General features: G+C 41.1%; 1 protein-coding gene across 2 annotated transcripts in view; it reads left to right on the top strand.

Moving 5' to 3' along the window:
* Rap1a (RAP1A, member of RAS oncogene family) overlaps window positions 1-20,697 on the top strand; it is a 140,262-nt gene that overhangs the window by 56,195 nt on the left and 63,370 nt on the right. Inside the window, exon 1 of one of the 2 annotated variants that reach the window (XM_036190452.1) lies at window positions 5,781-6,204. The exons of the other annotated variant lie outside the window; for it this stretch is intronic. The gene's annotated coding sequence lies outside the window, so the exon portion shown is untranslated. Of the gene's footprint in view, window positions 1-5,780; window positions 6,205-20,697 lie in introns of those variants that run through there. 2 annotated transcript variants of the gene reach the window in all.

The following is a 20,697-nucleotide window of genomic DNA, read 5'->3' as shown; positions in this document are numbered from 1 at the left end:
TATGTACACCCTGTGTGTGCCTGGTACCCATGGAGAACAGAAGAGGGTGTCAGGTCCCTTGGAGCTGGAGTAACAGATGGTTGGGACTGCCATTTGGGTGCTGGGAATTAAACCCAGCTCCTCTGCAAAATGTAGTAAGTGCTGTAAACTGAGGAGTCATCCCCTGCCCAGTCCTTGAATATTTACTGCGAAGATAGAAATGAACAAAAATGAAAGGGAGCAACTTGCTCCCTTTAGAGAACTTACAGTTTTAGTCAACCAAGGCTTCGATAGCTTAAGCTTCAGGCCTTTTTTTAAAAAAATTAACTCTGCTCATTTTGGCAATTCATTCAATTCCTCTGAACAAATTTTTCCCTTTGCAAAATGAACCTAATACTATCTATTTAACATTTTCATTAGTAGGATTAAATTAGTTATAGCCTACCAATGTCAGGCTATAAATTTTGAGCACAGAGACTGTATCTTTATATTCTTGGCAACAAGCATAAGTCCCTAGCAAACAGCCCTCCTGAGTTTGGGATAGATGACTGGATGTGTATGTGGTCCTATAAGTGGGAACAACATTTTTTATATAAAATTAACCTGGATCTGGGGGCACATCTGTGGTATAGTACTTCCAGGATGTGCACCTAGCCATTAGTTTTATCCCAAGCCAAGAACAATTCACTTAGTAAAGTATTATACCTACTTTTCAATTGTTTAAAATCCAACACAAAACCAGAAAAAGTGCATGAAATATTGCTGAACATACACAGCTCTACTCTTGGGCTATGTGTTTCTGAAAGTTCAAGTAATAAAAATACATTTTGTAAACACTCAAAAGAGAAAAGGCTCCTTCTATTGATCTGTAGCTCAGTCCAATGCTTCTTAAAGGCCTTTTCAATAAATTGGTCCTGGACATAGCTACACTTGTCCTGCCAGCTCTCAGCATAATCAGGCTCTCTAGTATTACAAGCTGTAACTGCATTGTCAAAGTAAGCTAAGTTTGAGAAGCATTTGGAAGACCTTCTCAGCCAGTAACAACATGAAAAGAAATAATTCCATATGGCCAAATTCAGTTAGGATTTAAAGACATTCTATCTGAGAGTAGTGGTGCTACTGTTAGAGCTAGTCAGGGAAGTAATTATTCTTCATGTTTTAGGAAAGCATGTAACTCACTCCATGGATGTTTGAGAGTCCCTCATTCCACAAGGTGCAAGGCTCACACTGCAGTGAGTACTAACTTCACTGAAAGGAGTGACATTTAGTAGCAAGAAAAGAAAGAAAGAAAGAAAGAAAGAAGAAAGAAGAAGAAAGGAAGGAAGGAAGGAAGGAAGGAAGGAAGGAAGGAAGGAAGAAAGAAAGAAAATGCAAAATATACCCCAAGGCGGTTACATATACCATAGGTGAGACACAAACTGAAAATGACCGAGACTTCCAAGGAAAGAAAGGTCCTTCAGTTAGGAGCTGCACTATGGGCAGACTTGGGGCTGGTAGAAGGGTTGGGAGGTGACTGTAACAGGCAGAGAAGCAGTTGAAAAGTTAGGAGGAATTACAGCAAATAGTTCACACGTGCTAGTGAGGTGGGGAAAAGGGCTGGAGATGCATGGCTGGCCAAGTGTTAGATTGAGTAGTTTGTACTTCATTTGGTGTTGAGCTAATGAAAGCTTTTAAAATGAGGTATGGGTCACGATTTGACTATTGCTTTGGAGGATGTTTCTGCAAGAACACAAGGCAGATTGAAAGGAAAACGACTGAGCAGGAGACCAAGAGGAGAGTACACACAGCAAGAGTCTAGACTAGAGGTGATCAATACCCAACCAAGGGTGATGGTGATGCAGCTAGAGAGAGCTGGCAGATGGGAGAGCTACAGGATAGGGAGTATCTATTCCTGGGCTGAGCAATATAGCAGCCTCCAGCCATATGCAGCTATCTAAATATAAATCCAATTAAATTTAAGTCAGATTTAAAATACAGCCCCTCAGTCACATGGCCACATTTTAAATGTTTAATAGCCATGGTGGATTATGCAGATAAAGAAGAGTTGCTGGTCAGGAGTGAAGATCCAAGCCTGTAATCCCAGCACTTGGTATGAGGACTACCCTAAATATGGGCCTAGCCTGGACTACATAGGGAGTACCAAGCCAGCCAGAGCTACAAAACAATACAACACAACACCACCAAACAAACAAACAAACAAAAAGCCAATGATAAATAAAAATAACACTGCCATGAAGGCAGAAAAGTAATTTCCATCTTGGTAGAGTGTTCTATTGGACAGTGCAGGTTGCTTTGAGGGTGATTGGCATAATGGATAAGGACAAGGGATTAACGGTTTGATAGCTTGGTGACTGAGAAAGGAAGTGAGGAGCAAATGGAACAACAGGAGGACCTAACAGATACTTCACATCTATCCAACTCTAGGGACAATAAATGATCACGTGCTCATGGTGTGAGGAATGTAAAGTGTCCGGTGGATCTCCCAACGCTTTGTACAGGAGCCACAGTGGTATCTGACTGGATTATTCCTTCCTGTGCTCACTTTCTCCCAGGGTTGTGGGGCTTCTGATGGTTATGAGTGTGAGAGCCTTTCCTCAGGCCTACCAGATCATTGTCTTACACACAAGATGACAAGGGCAGGAGCTGGAAGACTGTGCTGTTTCTGAAGCTTTTCTGTGCCAGTGGGAACCCTCTTCACAGACACTTCACACTTCCTCTCTCGTGATTGCCTCACTTACATCTGCTTGATCCTAGGAAAGTCCCCACACCCTCATTTGTGTGTTTCCTCTGAGAAATATTCCTTTCCACAGGGGTCACTGCTGTTTACTGTTTGCCTCTTTTCTTTCACGAGTTTAGTTCCAGAGTCCATCAACCACTCCCGTACCTACCTCTCATCTCTCTCTCATCGACTTTCATCAGCAATGGAGGTCGCCTTGCTGAGTGATCCCCATTTAGATAGATACATAGATAGATAGATAGAGAGAGAGAGAGAGAGAGAGCTCACAGACCAGATCTTACCTCATCCATCCATCCATCCATCCATCCATCCATCCATCCATCCATCCGTCAGCAGCCAACACACACAGACAGCACTTAGTGCAAACTGGGAAAAATTACCCACAAGGAGTGGGTAGGTGTGTGTGTGTGTGTGTGTGTGTGTGTGTGTGTGTGTTGCATGGAGGATTGACACAAGGCATCACTCTTAAGGGAGAACAACTAGAAAAGTGCCCTTTCCCCAAAACTGGAACGGTCCTATTGGGTACTCAGCCTGGTGGGCAAAACAAGGACTAGACTTCAGCCCTCACTGGTCCCCTCTGTTTGGCAGCGACCTGTGCCCACCACCATTAGTCATCCTCACTAGCCGGCAGCCGCGCCTGTGTTCTGTGCCTTTGCCACAATGTAGTCTGTGACTGCTGTCCTTGCTCCTATTCACAGCCAGCTCCTTCAGCACTGTGCCAGGGCCCGCTGCTTCTTAGTTCCTATCTTCCTCTAGCTGTCTCCTCTTGTCTCCGTCCCGTAACTTCACTTTTCTAAAGATCATCCCAACACCTCGAGGAAGCATCCCCACCTTAAAACAGCCTCCTGAATCCCCACACTCTTCCCGCTACTGCCCATTTCTCAGCGCCTAGGCTCAGGAGCTCTTCAAGAGCTCTGTCTTCCTCACCTCTCCTTCTCACAACACACCCTAGTCAGACGTTTGCCCATGTGATAACTAACCCTGAGAGGGTTTTCATCAAGCCCTCAGCAACCTTCCTCAGGCCAAAAACTCAGCCAAGGGTTAAATTCTCAACTCTTGGCTAGGCATGTGGATCAGTGGCAGAGCTTGTGGAGCAAGTGTAAATCAGGGGCGTGGGGGTGAGGATTGTGGAGGCGGGGCTGAGGATGGAGACTGAGATTCAATTGCCTTCTTAGCTATTCAGCAGTAGGTGATGGGACTGACCACGCCCTCTGCCCTCTTTCCTAAAACAACCCCCTACCAATGTTCTTCCTTCCCTGGTGTTCCCTCTAACCCGACTGGCAGCTCCACTTCCGTAGTGTCTCTTGGTCCTCTCTTCCAGCTAGGCCCCTCCCTAAGTGAGCTTATGCAGACCTGAGGCTCTATGTCCTGATGGATCTCAAATTTGTTATCCAGATTCATACTCCCACTATCCATTCAATGCCTCCACTTGGGTGAAAACAGGCAAAATAGAAGCTTGGTTTTTTTAAAGATTTATTTTTGTCTTATGTATATGGGTATATGGGTCGTATGTATGTGCACCACAAGCATGAAGTGCCCACAGAGGCCAGAAGAGGGAGGGCATCAGATCCCCTGGAACTAGAGTTACAGCCTGCTGTTAGAGGCCATGTGGGTGCTGGGAACCCAGCTCAGGTCTTCTGCAAGAGGAACAAGAGCTCAGCACCCCTGAGCTTTCTCCAGACCCCTAAACTAGAACTCTTGGTTTCTCCCTTTGACTTGCTCTTACCCCATCTTCTCTTCCAGTGAATGACAGCAGCCCACAGGCCCTGAATCGAAGAGTCATCTATAATCTTTTTGTTCCTTCCACTGCCTTCTCAGGCCCTAATTAAAATGTATTTAATAAAACTGAAATAAACAAAATCTAAAATGAAGTAACACCTTGCCCTTGGCTGCCACTCTTGTCCAAACTGACATGAACAGTCACTTACTAACCCCCACCCCCCCCCCCGCCCCGTGGACATTTATGTTTCTTTTGTGTATTACACACACACACACACACACACACACACACACACACACACACACACACGCACAGCAAGACTTACTCTAGTCCCCAAAGGGCCCGAAACTCACTGTGTAGTCCAGGCTAACCTCAAACTTGTGGCAATCCTCCTGCTCCAGTCTTCAAAACACTGGGATTACAGGAGTGAGCCACCACACCCTGAATAATGCTAACCTCTAAAAACATGAACTAGATACAGTCATTTCTGGGCCCACCCTCTCCTCAGGGCTTCCTGTTGCCATTACAATAGTCCACAGGCTCCGCAGGGTCTGGCCACTGGTACATGTCCAGGACTCTCACTATTTTGCTCTTTTGCCATAGACTCTGTTCATCCACTCTTCACTTGCCTTTTGTCCTTCATGTGATATGACAGACACATCTCCACCTCTGGGTTTATGGCTGATTTTCTCTCAGCCTGGAAGGACTGTTCCTCTCATCCAGCCCCTGGGTTTTGCTAGACTTGCTTCTTCACATCATGAGCAAAGGTGTGCAAAGCTCTCCCTGGTGACCTGTGATTTTTGCTCCTTGTTCATTGTTCGCGTTCCTTCTCCTAGCTCAGGGGAATGAGAGCGCTAGAAAGTGATTTTTCATGTATATGCCTAGAACAGCATCAAACACCTATTTGGTGCTCAACTAGCAACTGGAAGTGATTGCATCCCCTCAAAATTCTCTCCTTTCTGAATGTTTTCGTCCTTTCTCGCTTAAATTTTGGCCTTAACCACCTCCGCTAGGACGAGGCCCCAATTCTCTTCTGCACACTGTTCCTCTGCAGTCCCCACCCTTTGAAGCGCGGCTCCTTTAAATAGATTCGGGAAACGCCGCCGGATAGGCGGGCCCAGGACTTGGGGGCGGGGCCTGCGTGCTGCGTGCGTGCGCGTTCCGGAGGCGCCGCCGCCGCCGCTCCCGAGGCCGCTGCTGCTGCCGCCGCCGCCGCGCAGAGCCCGAACCCGAGCCGCGGCCGAGAGGAGGAGGGAGGAGGAGGAGGTGGAGGAGGCGCCGGGCCGCGGGGTGAGTGCGGTGCGCGAATCGGGGGCGCAGGCTGGCCGTACCTCGGTGGCCTCCTCCTAGCCGCCGGCGAGTCCGGGGCGGCGGCCGGGGGGCCTGGCGGCCGGGAGGGGCCGCGGCTGGAGGCCGGAGCCAGCCACGCCCGCGGACCGAGGCGGTCAGGCCGGGCCTGAGGGAGCCGCCGGCCGCGAGGGGCGGGCCGCCCGAGGGGACGCGTGTCCGCGCCCGCTCCGAGCTGTCGTCCCCGGGGTCGGGGAAGTGCGGTGCCTTCCGTGCGGCCTTTGCCCCGGCCGCCGAGCGCTGACACCTCCGTGTCCCACTCCGCCGCCAGCCGGGTTCCCGCCCTCCCTGCCCTCTGTCTTCTGCGGCTTGCCATGTGTTCGCCTTTGCAGAGTTACTCTCCTCTCTGGTTTCTGCGGCTTCCCTTGAATTTTGTCAGGATAGAGGCCACGGTGTGATTCTTGTCGTCTTTCTATCGAGGGTGTGTGAGGGGTGTCGGGGTGGTGGGGTGGTGGCTTGTCTCCTCACTCAGAAAGTTAAGGACAGTGTCTTCTGCTGAATTGTGTAATTTGCTGTTGTAAGAACAACAAGGCAGGACGGTTGTGCCTAAAAAATAAATAAATAAAATCCCGAGATTTCCTCACGGGATGGAGAACCAGAGTTTAGGGGACTTTTGATCCCTTGGAAAAAGAGCTAGCGTTGAGCAACAGTGTATAGCCGTTGGGAAGGGAAAATCATTTTGTCGCTGCTTTGAAGGAAGTACTCTGTAAGAAATGGAATGAAAGGGCAGGGGGTTAATGGGCCAAGCGTTACAGGTACCAGCCACTGTTTTCTGCTGCTTGGGTGGCAGAAGATCCGTTCTGTTTTTATTAGAGTCAGAAGTGTCGATCCTCAAAATTAACCAGGCAGGGTAGTTTGCCTTCAGAAGCAGGCAGTTACAAGAGATGATGCTGGAAACAGGATTTGGAAACTTTCTTTGAGTTTCCTGTCAGAATGTGTGGGGGTGGGTATGGCTATGAGTAGTTTTTCTTTTCTTTTGATGTCGTTGATTTCTGCAACACTTTGATATAGTAAGTGCTAGATTAGGCCACCGACTCCTTTTTGTCTTTATGCTTTCCTGTAACACTTTGTTTCAAAACTAAATATATGTTGTTGACTGTTCTTTCTTAGTTTGGTGTTTTCTGTGACTCTTGTTTAGCTTCCTTGCCACTTGAAATTCTGTTGTGATTGTGTTCATTATCAAGGATTACATGTGTCCCAACATTTGTTGAATGAATTGAACGGTTCAGTGTCTTGATTTACATATCTATCTTTTTGAGAGGTACTTTTTAAAATTTCACTTCCATCATATAACCATTCTTAACCTTTTGAAGGCCACTGATATTTTTGAGAATATGGTGAAATATATGGACTCTTTCTTTTGCCCAGGAAAAACAAAATAGACGTTTATGCACAAAATTTTGCATTCAGTTTCTGGGCTCCTCTAAAGTCACCCATAGACACTTATTTAAAAGTGAACCGAAATCCCAGATATTATTCAGTTTCTTATTAGAACTTTTTAAAAGTGCACCTTTTATTTTTTGGCCTTTGGGTGTGATTGTGTCTTCACCTTAAATTCTGAGGATTTGGGAACAAGGTTAAAGAGTGATTGCTCTTAACAATTTTTGGGGGGACAGTTCCCAGTAACTATTACCTGCCCTCCCCAACCCAACAGATTGTATGTATAGTTCAGTTATGTAGCCGAGGAAGACCTTAGTAGGTGTGTGCTTCCATGCTTGGTTTATGTGGTGCTGGGGATCAGAGCCAGATTCATGCATAGTAGGTGATGGATCTATAAGCAGTTGTTTTGTTTGTAGTGCTGTGGACCTAACTCAGAGTCTCAAGCAAGTACTTTACCATGGAGCGGTATGCCCTGCCCTAACCAGTCATTTTAAAACCAATACTCCCTAGTATCTTTTGGGCCCTTAAAATCATAATTATGACTAGCCAGGCTTTTTCTTGGACAATCTACTTTTTAGTAATATGATGAGAATTTGAAAATTAAATAATTTCTTTTTCTCTCTTTCAAGCTTGTTCATATGCATGATTTTCATGTAGTTAATTATGAAAACACGCAATATTGATTCAGTAAGCATGTATACTCTGTGGCTAAAACAAAGTTCTTACTGTCATCCCTTCAATGAGGGATAGACCATAACCAAGTAAATGTTGAGTGTCAGGTGACAGAGCTGTGTGGAAGAGTGAGGACTGGTGAGGGGCTAGAGAAGAACTGCCAGGGAAGACCTAAGACTGGAGCAGAGACCTGAAGGAAGTGAGGGGTGTGTGCTCCCCCGTGTTCAAAGAGATCACAGGAAGAGAGAGTTCTTCTAGTGCAAAGACCCTAGAGTGTACAAGGCCTTTTTGAGAACAGCTAGGCGGCCAGTGTGGTCTAAGAATGGTAAACAGGGAGAGAAAGGGCTTGAGATTAGAGAAGCCATGAGGGCCCTTCTAAAACCTTGGATCCCATAGTCAGACCTTTGGATTTCACTTTGAGATGGGGAACCCATGGGATAGAAGAGATAACTGATCTGACCTAAGTTATACATATCATTCTCACTATTCCGTGGAAGTCAACTTGGGTTGGGGAAGACAAGAATAATGTGCTGGGGATTGAACCTAGGTCCTTACACTTGCTAGGTAAGTGCTCAATCACCTAGTTACATCCTGCCCTTATGTCTTCATTTTTAACTTTTTGACCATTTTAAAATAGTTTATCTTCTTTCTGTTGGGCATGTAGGTACCTTCCCCTCCCCATTAAGATAACAATGAAATTTCATAGTAGCTTAGACAACTTTTTTTTTTTCCCTTTTGGAATATTTCCTAGTGATTTATTTCTGAAAGAACCACAATATATGAATAGACTTACCGAGTATATGTCTACATTGCCTTCAAAGAGTTGGTTTCAACAGCCATGGTTGTTGAGCATAAGTTTCATGACAATTTCATTTTCATTGGGTGTTTAACACAAACAATTGTTTTGGTCACCAAATGAGATCTTTTAGACAGAGTGCTAATTGTTGGGAATATAGGTAAATTTGAGGGCCTTTGATCTCAGGGAACTTTTACATTCAGCTGTGTTTTATAATCCAATAGAGAAATTACGCTGATTCTTGCTATTTTCTGTTACTGTGGAAGGTTGATAGTCTCATATAAAATAAGAAACTAGTTGTTCATTCTGGCAGTTACTTTTTCTTATAAGGAGTTTTTCTTGTCCTCTGTAATTTGTTTATGTTTTGTATGATATTTTAGAATCTTATATGTTTGATAATAAATTATGCTAGTAATCCTTTGTTAAGAACAGTTGAATTTTTAAATTGTTGTAGTGCATTGTTATTCAGAAAATAGACTGTTGTTTTATTATGTAGAGTCAGCTTTGAATCTTTGACATTTAATTTAGTTTTAAGAGGAGGATGATACCATTCTGTTTTCATAGAAAATTGTACCGCAAGACTTTGTTTAGCATTTCTGGCTGTGGAATCTAGATGGTTAGACTTGTTTGAGCCAAAGCTGTGGCATCTGTAAAGGGAGAACAGCTGAGTTCCCAGAAAGCACCTAGTGTGGCAGGTGCTGGAGAGCTGGGAGTGTGCACCAAAGCTCAGCTTTCAAGGCTCCTGCCTCTGAACAGCTCTTCTTTCAGATGGTCAATAGCAATAACTTGTACAAAGCATTTGTATTTTATTATTGTGGTACATTTAAAATTGTGAACATAAACTTACTTCCTCCCAAGGTTCCTTTTCAAATTAAGCTAATCATTTAGGAAAAGTTATAGCATATTTCAGGTATTTTATGCTCATTTCAATGTCATAGAATTATTGCATTACTTAATGTAGTTTTTTATCTTGTAGAAAATGCTAGCATTAAATAGAAATATGTAAGCTTTCATATGTTAATGAGAGGAAGCTGAAGCATCCTTTGTGTGTCTGTGTATATAAAATTTGGTTATCACAAGTAATAATTTTTATGTGCTTTTTAATATTTCATACACTTAAGATAATTTACATTTTGAGTTTTTTTGTAGTATGGGTTTTGCAGTGAGTGATCATGGCCTCCCTCCCCGAGCATATAGTTTTGAGATGACTGGTTAATTTGTGTTAAAGTTAAATGATCCTGATGATTATTGAGTTATTCTGATGTTCTGATCAGCAAAGCAGTTCAGCAAAGAACTGTGCCATGCTCTCATTTCTGCTTGAAAATAGGCCTTTCAGAGTGAGGGATACAACGTGCTGTCACACATGCACCAATATAAAAAGGGAAGTTGTGTGATTATTTAAGGTAAAACTGAAACAAGAAATGGGGTACTTTTGTAAAAGGAATAAAAATAGTCCTTTTAGTATTATTTTCACAAGTCCATGATGTACATCTGGGAGATTAGCTTGTTTTATGAAATAAACTTTAATTATTTTACAAATGAATGACTTTTTTAAAAGAGTCCTTAACTTATTTAGGGCATATAAATTTAGTATAGATAAATCTGAATTTCTTGATAGGGAGTGATTCAAAGTGTGGGGTGGCAAAGTTAGTGAAACTTAAAGCATTTATAAATCATATGTTTGGTTTCAGGGCATAATAAAATTTAGAATTATTTCCTGAGAATATTAAAGTACAAATAACGAGTAAAAGATGCTTTTGAATTAATTAGCACTTGAAAGGGCCTCACTTTGAACTCACAAGTATGTATCAAACATGCTACTTATCAAAGTCTTTAAAATCTTTTTATGTATGTGTGTATGTTGCCTCAGTGTATGTTTGTGAACCACGTGTGTGCCTGGTTCCCAAGGAGGCCAGAAGAGGATATCTGTTCCCCAGGATTGGAGTTGTAGCTGGTTGTGAGCCATGATGTAGGTGTTAGGAATTGAACCTGAGTTCTCTGGAAGAGCAGTGTTGTTAACCACTGAGCCATTCTCCAGTCCCTTACTCATGGTTTTTTGCATTACTGTTTTATACCAACTTACTGTGCATGTGCGAAAAATGATTTTGCTCAGGATAAGATTGTGCTTTAGCTTTCAAAGGCAAAACTATAGAGGTACGGAGAACTAGGTGCTACTGTTGGACAAAAACCATGTGCTGCCAGATGTGTAGTCAGTCTAAAGAGCACATTCATTCACTATATTTTCAGAATATTTTAAAATTCATTTATAAATAAAATTCATTCTGTTCAAGACAGGTTGGTGATATTGTGCAACATTAAGATAGCAGGTTCTACATTAGATCTTGTAGTAGTTGATATTTTTACTAATTTTACAATTTCATGTAGTTTATAATCGAGGCCAAATCTGCTGGACGTGTTTGAAACTATCCTTCTAGTTTCACAGACAGACCCCTTCAGCCACTGAACCAATGTTTTAAAAATTTATATTATTTTATGTGTATGAGTATTTTGCCTGCATGTATGTCTGTAGAGTGTCAGGTGGAGTAAGCTAGAAGAGGGTGTCAGAGTTCCCTGGAAGTGGAGTTATGGATGGTTATTAGCCAGACATAGGTACTAGGAGCTGAACCCTGGTTCTCTGGAAGTACAGTCAGTGTTCTTAACCTCTGAGCCATCTCTCCAGCCTCTAAAATGTTTTTATTAGCTATATTTATGTTCTCTGTGTATGTTATACACATGCCATGATGCATGTGTGGAGGCCAGAGGACAATTGTAGGAGTTGGTTCTCTCCTTCCATCATGTGGTTCTCAGGGATCAAACTCCTCAAGCATCTTTATCTGCTTCTCCATCTCATTAGCCGAGATGTTTGAAAGAATCAAAATTAAACTCTTTGTTGGATACATGTAAATGTGTAGCCTTTTTTTAAACTAGGAGTTTATAGTCTAGTAATCTATGTATTTTCATAGTGGATTAAAAATATAATTATATTTTTTAGGTAAAATTCTTCTTACTAGTTAGCTATTTCTGTGTATTTGTTTTCCAATAGCTTTTTAGTACTTGTCTGCCTATTAAATGGTAGGCCTGTGCAGCTTCATAAATACTATTCCTTAATTGTCAAAAATATAGTAATATAAAAATACAGACTGATGTAGCTCAGTCCTCAACACACACACACACACACACACACACACACACACACACACACACAAACACACCACATTGTACTGGAGTTGTTTCCTTTTAAGCTAGCAGTATTAATTCTATGTTTAATGTCAAGGCTTGGGGTTTTCTTTTTTTGTAGGACAGATTTTTATTATTTTTTCCCTACATTGATTAAATTCATCCTGTGCCACAAAAATGTCTACTTAGGATAGATGTGTGGATAGACAAAGTGCATCAGTTTACGTTCTTAGTGAACACTGGGAGCTTGGCAGTTTTACTTTCAAGTTTCTCCCTTCTTAGACCTAACTGACATGCTTATAAGAAACAATATTACATTTAATTTGCAAAATGAGAATAGTTACTCTGGTTTTTCTGTTTTGCAGGTTGTGAATTAGAATTAATTTGACATGTACTTTCAATAGTTATGCATAGAAAATCTGCTTAACTGTGGTGCTTTCTTTTGGGATTTTGGCTGTCCATTAAATGGTAGGCCTTGTGCAGCTTCACAAATACTACTGAGTTTGGATAACATCCTTTACACAATCTAAAAGTAAACATGAGCATAATAGAACCTGGCAACAAAACAAGGCTAATGTTTCTTTGTCCTGAGAAATGTAGTTCCTAATCCAGCTAATCTGCCCTTTTTACCTTCAGGATTGTTTTCAGTGGATATGACATTCCCTCCCCGTGTGTGTGTGTGTGTGTGTGTGTGTGTGTGTGTGTGTGTGTGTGTGTGTAAAATATTGAAAAAGAGCATAAACATAAAGAAGAAATCTAACATTATTGATGATCCTGTTACACAGAGAAGACTACCAGTAATGTTTCAGTGTGTATTTTTTCAGTTCTTTCTTTTCATATACAGACTTTTATAAAACTTAAAATTGTGCCTTATACTATTTAAGTATTACTTTTCCAGTTTATATGGGATGTTGGTCCCTTGGCTTAGAGCTGTAAGGTTGATCTTTATCATCCTATTATTTTAAATAATAGGGAGACATTTTTGTACATTTATCTTTAATTGCATTTGGTTTTGTCTGTTTCTTTCTCCCTTTGCTTTAGGTTAGATTCTCGGAAATGAGGTCTCAGGCTCAGAGGATAGTTGCCCTGTATGAGTGTCTTGCTACACCTTCAGTGGCATTGAACAGTTAGTTTTTACAGTTCTTACCAGTGGTCTAGATCCCTGTTAGAGTCTTCGTGGTTATCTTACAGACTTCATATTATTAAGAATGTGGGACACCATCATTGTGTATGCATAGAAATTTGTAGTTCTTTTGAAAAAGTTAGTTGCAATGGGTTTCTTTAAAAATATTTTAGGTGAAAGTGATTCATGACAAAGGAGACATTGAAGTTGCAATTTGAACATTGTGGGTTTTACTAATTTATTAGTTTTTTTTCAGATTTTTATCCTCTAAAATGACCAATATGAGAAAGTTTATTTTGTTTCAAAAGGTGTATGTTTTGGGGAGGTACTCACATTGTTCTGACTTAAACAGTGATTACAGGTGGCTCTGGAGTTAGGTAAGCCTGTCCACAACTTTGCTTCACTACTTACTAAGTGCATGGTTTGAGGCAACTTACTAACTTGATGACTTGGTATTTCTAAACATTGGTTTCTTATTTTTAAAGGATAATAATAGTACTACCTACATCATAGGTTTGTTGAAAAGGTTAGAAATAATGTGTAAGACTACTTGGCTTATGATAGACATTTAATAAAAAAAAAAAAAACCCAGCTATTCTGTCCTTTTTTTTTTTCTTTGCCAGTTTCAGAAGATGAGGTATCTCACTTTTGTGATCCTGTTTACATGAACTAATATAGGTGCAAATGAACTGAAGTGCACAATGACTTGAGAAGAGAGAGTGTTAGAAATGCCATGTGACAAGTTAGAAAGTTCAGAAGATGAAGGACAGGATATTAACCTGACAGAGATATAGACTTTAGTATGATAGTTGGTAAATGTGGAAGAAATATGGCTTGTTTGTGGCTAGGTTTTGTTTGTTAGTTTGTTTTTGTTTTTCCCCAATCATTAAGTGCTGGGTTGAAAAGGGAAGACCTGATTCTGGATATAAGAACTTTTAATATGAAGACTATTACTTGACAAAAGCATTTATTGAGAGGAAAATATATGGGGCCTGGAGAGATGTTTAGTTTGTAAGAGCACTGGCTACTTTTGTAGAAGATCCAGGTTTGGTCCCCAGCACCCACATGACAACTCACATTACCTGTAACTCTAGTTCCAAGAGACCCAGCACTGTATTCTGGCCTCTGTGGGTACTGCATGCATGTGGTACACTTACATATATGTGGACAAAACACACATACACATGGGAGGCAGAGCAGGCAAATCGCTATGAGATCAAGACTAGTTCAATCTATGTAGCTAGTTTGAGGCCAGCCAGGGCTTCATAGTGAGACTCCAGTTTTTAGTCCAGAGTGAACTGAGACAGGAAAAAGATGGGGAGCAGGGAAGTTGGTTTAATTTAATAACAGGTAAGGCAAGCTCTAAGTGTTTAGTGGAAAACAAGAGGGGAAATTGGGGGAGTTGCTAGAGTCACTTTTGTGAACTTCCGTATGTCAGGTTTGAAGAAGGGATTGATTCGAAAGAACTAGTATTGAACTTAGGATCTAGGCTAGACCCAGTCAGGTACCTTTAGGAGGAAACAGTTTAGTCTTGGTTGTTACTACCTTCTTTAAAAAGGTTAAAAGATTGCCACAGGCAAATAGTAACATTTTTGTTTTTCTAAAACATGTACAGTTTGCTACAGAGTTTTTATTTGTTTAGGGTTGTAAATTTTTAGTTTAATTAGTTAATAGGGAATTCTCAGGTTTATACTTTGTATTCTGGAGATATTGTAAAACTGTTTAGTGTAAGGTGAAATTCTTTCCCACAAGGTTAAAAAATATTTTTATTACCATTTTATTTTATATGTATGGGTGTTTTGTCTGTATGTATGTCTGTACAGCACATGTATGCCTGGTGCCCACTGAAGTCAGAAGAGGGCACTATATCTTTTGGAACTGGAGTTATAGATAGCTGTAAGCTGCCATGTGGGTGCTGGAAATTGAACTCACATCCCCCAGAAGAGCAACCTGTTTTCTTAACTGCTGAGCCATCTCTCAATCACCCCTCTCCCCCCATTTTTTTTTAATTCCTTGTAAATGATACCAGACTTGACAGCATCAATTAAACGAGCAGTGGTGATCTTAACAACTTAGAATTTGAAGGCAGTCAGATAAAGACAAAGAATTTGTAGCAAAGGGAAGTTGAGTGAATGGCCTTTAGAAAAAGTATTACTTCAAGTATTCTCATCTTTCTTCTTCCTTTAATTTCCTTTCCTTTCCTTTCCTTTTTTTTTTTTTTAAATGAGCCTTCACATGTCAGTTTTAGTCATTCTAGTGCCTGACTCTAGTATTTTTCACTTGGCTGAAAGTAAGTATATAGGTTGATCCGAACTTGATGATGTAGTCCATTGTTAATTTTTGTTCAATTCTCTTCCTTTACAAGTATCTTTAAAAATACTTTAAATTTAAGAGCAAGTATAGTAGTAGTGGTAGAGATTGTGTTTGTTGCTTTATCCAAATACTTCTCATATGTGAATCTGCAGAATTTCAGATCTACTAACCTAGATGGTCTTTCATTTATTTTTTAAGACCTCAGGTATTTAGAATACCGATGTATTGTCACAAAATTCAAGATTCTAGTTGAGTCTATTTTGAATAGGGTTGGGGTTATTTTGCCTGTTTCAGCAGAAGTCAGAACTATGATAATTCTCGTAGGACTGACTGATCACTTTCCTTTCCACCCTCCAACTATAGTTAAGAGAGCAAGATCTTTCTAGCTTGGGCCATCCTGGCACTGTCCCCTCTATGGCCTGATTCCTGTGTCTTCCATTCTTAGGAACCTGCTTGTATTTGACAGGAAAAAAAATTACTAAATCAAGTAGCTACCAATTCACTGTATACTATTAAAATTACTCAATTAAAACTTTGTTTTGTTTTAGTTTTAAGGGGTAGGGTCTCACTATGTTGCCTAAGCTGGTCTCAAATTCCTGGACTCATGTGAATCTGCTACCCCACACCCAGTCTCAGTAGTTGGTGTCACTGTCAGTGTTTAGCTTATTTGAAAAATTTTTACATGCAGTGCCATGGAGTATGCAAATAAGACTCTAACCTTAATATGCCAAAATTCCAAAGCAAGTGAATAGGGAACAAATCACACAGGACTGTGGGAAATGGTTTGGATTTTGTGGTAAATGCATAGGGAAGACACTACTTACCACCTTCCTGTATGGATAAATATATATAGCACTTGGATTTGAAGGCAATGTTACTAAAAATACTAGCTGAAAACAAATTTGTAGGTTAAATAGTAGTTTCTTTTCTTTTAATCACTTCCCGTGTGTGAGTGTGTGTGTGTGTGTGTGTGTGTGTGTGTGTGTGTGTGTGTGTATGTTTACATATGTGTGAGCACTGGCACACAAAGCCATGGTTCATATGTGGAGGTGGAGACCTTTGGTGTTGGTCCTCACGTTCCACCTTGTTTTGAGATAGAGTTATCTTGTTTGCCGTTGTGTATGTCAAGCTAGTCGGCCTGTTTTTGGTTTTTGTTTTTTTTTTTTTTTTTTTTTTTTAGTATTCTCCTGTCTCCTTCCATAGGTGTGCTGGGATTATAGAGACACCTTGCCCAGTCTAGATTTATGTGGATTTTTGAGATTTAACTTAGGTCCTCTTACCTGCTCAACTGAGCCATTTCCCCAGTCCTGTAGAATACATCACTTTTTTGAATACATCATCACTGTTTTCCCCATGGGTCTACAGAGATCAGAATAAATTACTTTTACTGCAAACGCCTCATAAAATTGTATGGTTTTGGTATGGTGTGCACACCTTTAGTCTTAGTATTTGGGAGGCATATTCAGGAGGACCTCTTGAGTTCAAGATTATTCGAGTTTACATAGTGAGTAGGAGACATTGTATTTCCAAAAATAAAAGTGGCCCCTCCTCAGATGTGTGTGTGTGTGTGTGTGTGTGTTAAGAGATATATGTATGTATGTAGGCAAGCTATTGCATATCTTTCCTTTATTTTTTAAAATATTTTATTTTTATGTGCCATGGTGTTTTTGCCATGAGTGTCAGGTCCTCTGAAACTGGAGTTACAGATAGGTGTGAACTGTCATATGGGTGCTGGGAATTGAACCTGGGTCCTCTGGAACAGCATTCAGTGCTTTTAACCCCTGAACCATCTCTCCAACTCCGCATATCTTTCCTTTAGCCAGTAATATGTAGACATGAGTCTTTGGGCCTGGTTTCTCCCACTCATTAACTCATAGTTAAGTGGCAGAGTACTTGCTTGCCTAGCGTGTAAGAGTATAGTGGGTTTGATTCCTCAGTCTGGGAAAACAATGTTGTTTATGTGGCGGAGAACTTAGTATTGAGTTACATTAAACTGAAGTCTGAAAATTGAGAATTCTGATTAGTCTTTACTTAGTCTCACTAGTAAAATATCAATGTGCTTGGTACAAAAAGCTCTTTAAAGACATGGAATCCATGTAGAATAAAAGATTTTTTTATAGAAAGGCTAGAAACCACTGATAAATTTTGTAATCTCCTTGAGGACTTAGAGAAGGGAACTAATATTTCTTTGATGGTAGACCTCCTAACATTCCACTTAGATTGGATAAGACTCTGAAGTGGGTACTGGTTGTTTTAGTTAGCTTGATAGTATTGTGATAAAGTCAAGGAGGGAAGGAAAGGGTTTATTTTAGCTTACAACTCTCAGCTCACACTCCATCACTGAAGGGTGTCAGGGCAGGAACCTGGAGGCAGGAACTGAAACAGAGGCCAAAGAGGAGCACAGGGCTTCTCCTCCTGGCTTGCGTAGTCTTGTTTTCTTATACAACTAAGGACCACCTGCCCAGGGGTACATCAGCCTACTTACATGAATCATTAATCAAGAAAATGCAGTATAGACTTACCTACAGGCAATCTGGATGGAGGCGTTTTCTCAGCTGATGCTCCTCTTCCTAGATAACTTTAGCTTGTGTCGAGTTGACAACAACAAACCACCCTCAGCAAGGGCAGTTTACCCCTTGTTGAACCAACACAGATGGATACCACTATTAAACCATAAACTTTCCTTTCTTGTTTTCTAAGAGCTCATCTTAATATCACTATCAATATAAAACATTCCAATTTTTGAAGGTCCCAGTCTTTAAGAATTCACATTAAAAGTTGTCTTTAAAATATCCAATATTTTAAAGTTCCAAGCCTCTCTAAAATATCTAGAGCATCTCTAAAATATTCAAAGCTTCTTTAAAGTATCCACTTTCTCTAGATTCCTAAGTCTCTGTCAGATTTCTGTGCCTCCAAAATTCTAAAGTCTTGTTAATTGTGGACTCTTGTAAAATCAAAAAGTTGCGTACTTCCTACTTCATAGAGGAAGAACCATGGTACTGTCACAGTCAAATCAAAGCAGAACCAAACTTCAACAGTGTAAAAATTCAGTACCTGACATCTGGGATGCATTCATGATCCTCTGGGTTTGAAAGGGCCTGGACCACTTCTCTGGCTCTATCCTCTGCAGCACATACATCTTAGGATTAAGGCCAGGTTCACACCAGGCTGCTGCTGTCTTTGGTGGTGGCCCCATGATTACTGGGATCTCCCAAATGCTGGGATCTTCCCTGCAACTGGGCTGCACTTCATCAATAGCCTCTCCTGGGATCTCTTCAGGACTCTAAGCCTGCTATATGGTACCAAGCCTCAACTTTTCTCTGTGGGGATCTCTTCATTCTGAGGCTTCTACTGCAACTGAAGCTTCACCTTCATCCTATGGCCTCTCACAGTGCCAAGCCTTAGCTCCTTTTCATGACCCCTTGATGCTTTCAAAACCAGTACCACCTGGGAAACTCTTTCACATTACCAATTTTGGTGGCCATCAGAAAGTATATAGCCTTGCTCCACTTTGGACTATAGCTTCTGTAATTCCAGTTCTAGGAGTTCTGAAACCCTCTTTTGGCCTCTGCAGGCATCAGCACACGTGGTGCACATGCAGCAGATGCATACACACATAAAATAAAATGTGTGTGTGTGTGTGTGTGTGTGTGTGTGTGTGTGTGTGTGTGTTCACATTTACATATATACCAGGCTTGCTGGTCCTCATGGTTCTGAGTTTTCTATTGTCTCTACCTCTTATATTGCTATAGGAATGTTGACATTACAGATATGCTACTACATCTGGTTTTGTTTGTGATCTGGGGATCTAAACTTAGGTCCTCACTGTTATCCACTGAGCTGTCTCCCAGGTACCTCTCTTTATAAGCCTACATTATTATCATAATCACTTAAAAACTTGCTATTTTGAAATGAGGTAATGGAATAACAATAGTCAAACTATTGTGCAGCCAACTTTAGTTTTCAGCTCACATCTGACTGTTGCAGTGGTGTGGTGATATATTGTGTGCCCTAATAAAGCTTGCCTGAGAATCAGAGGACAGAGCCAGCCACTAGATTAGACATAGAGGTCAGGCAGTGGTGGCATACACCTTAAATCCTAGTACTTGGGCGGCAGAGAACATCTGGATCTCTGTGAGTTCAAGGCCACCCTAGTCTACATGAGATTGACTCATTCTAGGAGAGAAGACAGAGCCAAGCAGTGGTGGACACACACCCTTAATCCCAGCACTTGAGATCTCATGCCTTTGCTTGGGAAGCACACATGCCTTTAATCTAATATGGCAGGGTGGAGAAAGGTATATAAGCCATGAGGATACAGGAACTAAAGGCTCTTTTTGGCTGAGGCCTTTCGGGTGAGGCTTTCAGTCTGAGGAGTCGTGGAAACATGATTGTCTGAAGAGTTGGCAAGATGAGGTTGGCTGGCTGTGGCTTGCTCTGCTTTTCTGATCTTTCAGCTTTTACCCCAATATCTGGCTCAGGGTTTTTTATTATAAGACCATTTAAGATTTGAACAACACAGTGTTTTATGTGTAGGGTGGGATCATATGCTTGTTTCTTCTCTCAGTGTATCACACCACATAGTTTGTTGATCAGAATCATAAATTGATTATTCTAAGACATATGATGGCAGTAGCGTTATTTAAATATGTGCATAATGATTTTTTTTTTTTCTTAAAATCATGTCTGTACCCAGGCAGAATAGTATGAGGTCTCTAAACATTCTAGCATTTCTAATCCTTCAGATTTACTTCAGTAAGTTTAAGTTTTGTGGTGATATTTTATTCCCCAAAATATTGTACACCCTAATAAATAGAACAGCCACTAGATATAGAGGCCAGAAAATGGTGGCACACACGCCTTTAATCCTAGCATTCCAGAGGCAGAGATCCACCTGGATTTCTGTGAGTTCAAGGCCACACTGGAAACAGCCAGGCATGGTAACAAGAGCCTTTAATCCCAGGAAGTGATGGCAAGAAGCAGAAAGGTATAAAAGGCATGAAAACCAGGAACTAGCTGGTTAAGCTTTTAGGCTTTTGAGCAGCACAGTTCAGCTGAGATTCATTCTGGATGAGGACTGAGAAGCTTCCAGTCTAAGGAAACAGGATCAGCTGCGGAATTGGTGAGGTGAGGAAGCTGTGGCTTGTTCTGCTTCTCTGATCTTCCAGCATTCACCCCAATACCCAGCTCCAGGTTTGTTTTTATTAATAAGACCTGTTTAAGATGTGTGTTACAAAGTTTACCATAATTTTCAATCTTACAGGAATGGATACCCATCTAGAAATTAAAATAACTTGTTAGAGGAAAGTTGGAAAAGTGAAGGGGCCTTCAGAGAGGAGATGGTGTGTCTACCACTGTTTGTAGCAGTGCTCATGAGGTGTACAGTCTGTCTTGTCGGTTGTCGGCTTGAGTTGAAAGTGCAGTAAACTAGATAGAATGAGAAAGTGTGCTTT

The sequence above is a fragment of the Onychomys torridus genome, chromosome 6 (genome assembly GCF_903995425.1).
Source record: "Onychomys torridus chromosome 6, mOncTor1.1, whole genome shotgun sequence".
NCBI lineage: Eukaryota > Metazoa > Chordata > Mammalia > Rodentia > Cricetidae > Onychomys > Onychomys torridus.
The sequence above is the reverse complement of the archived record's forward strand: the minus strand, read 5'-3'. Positions and strand labels throughout refer to the sequence as shown.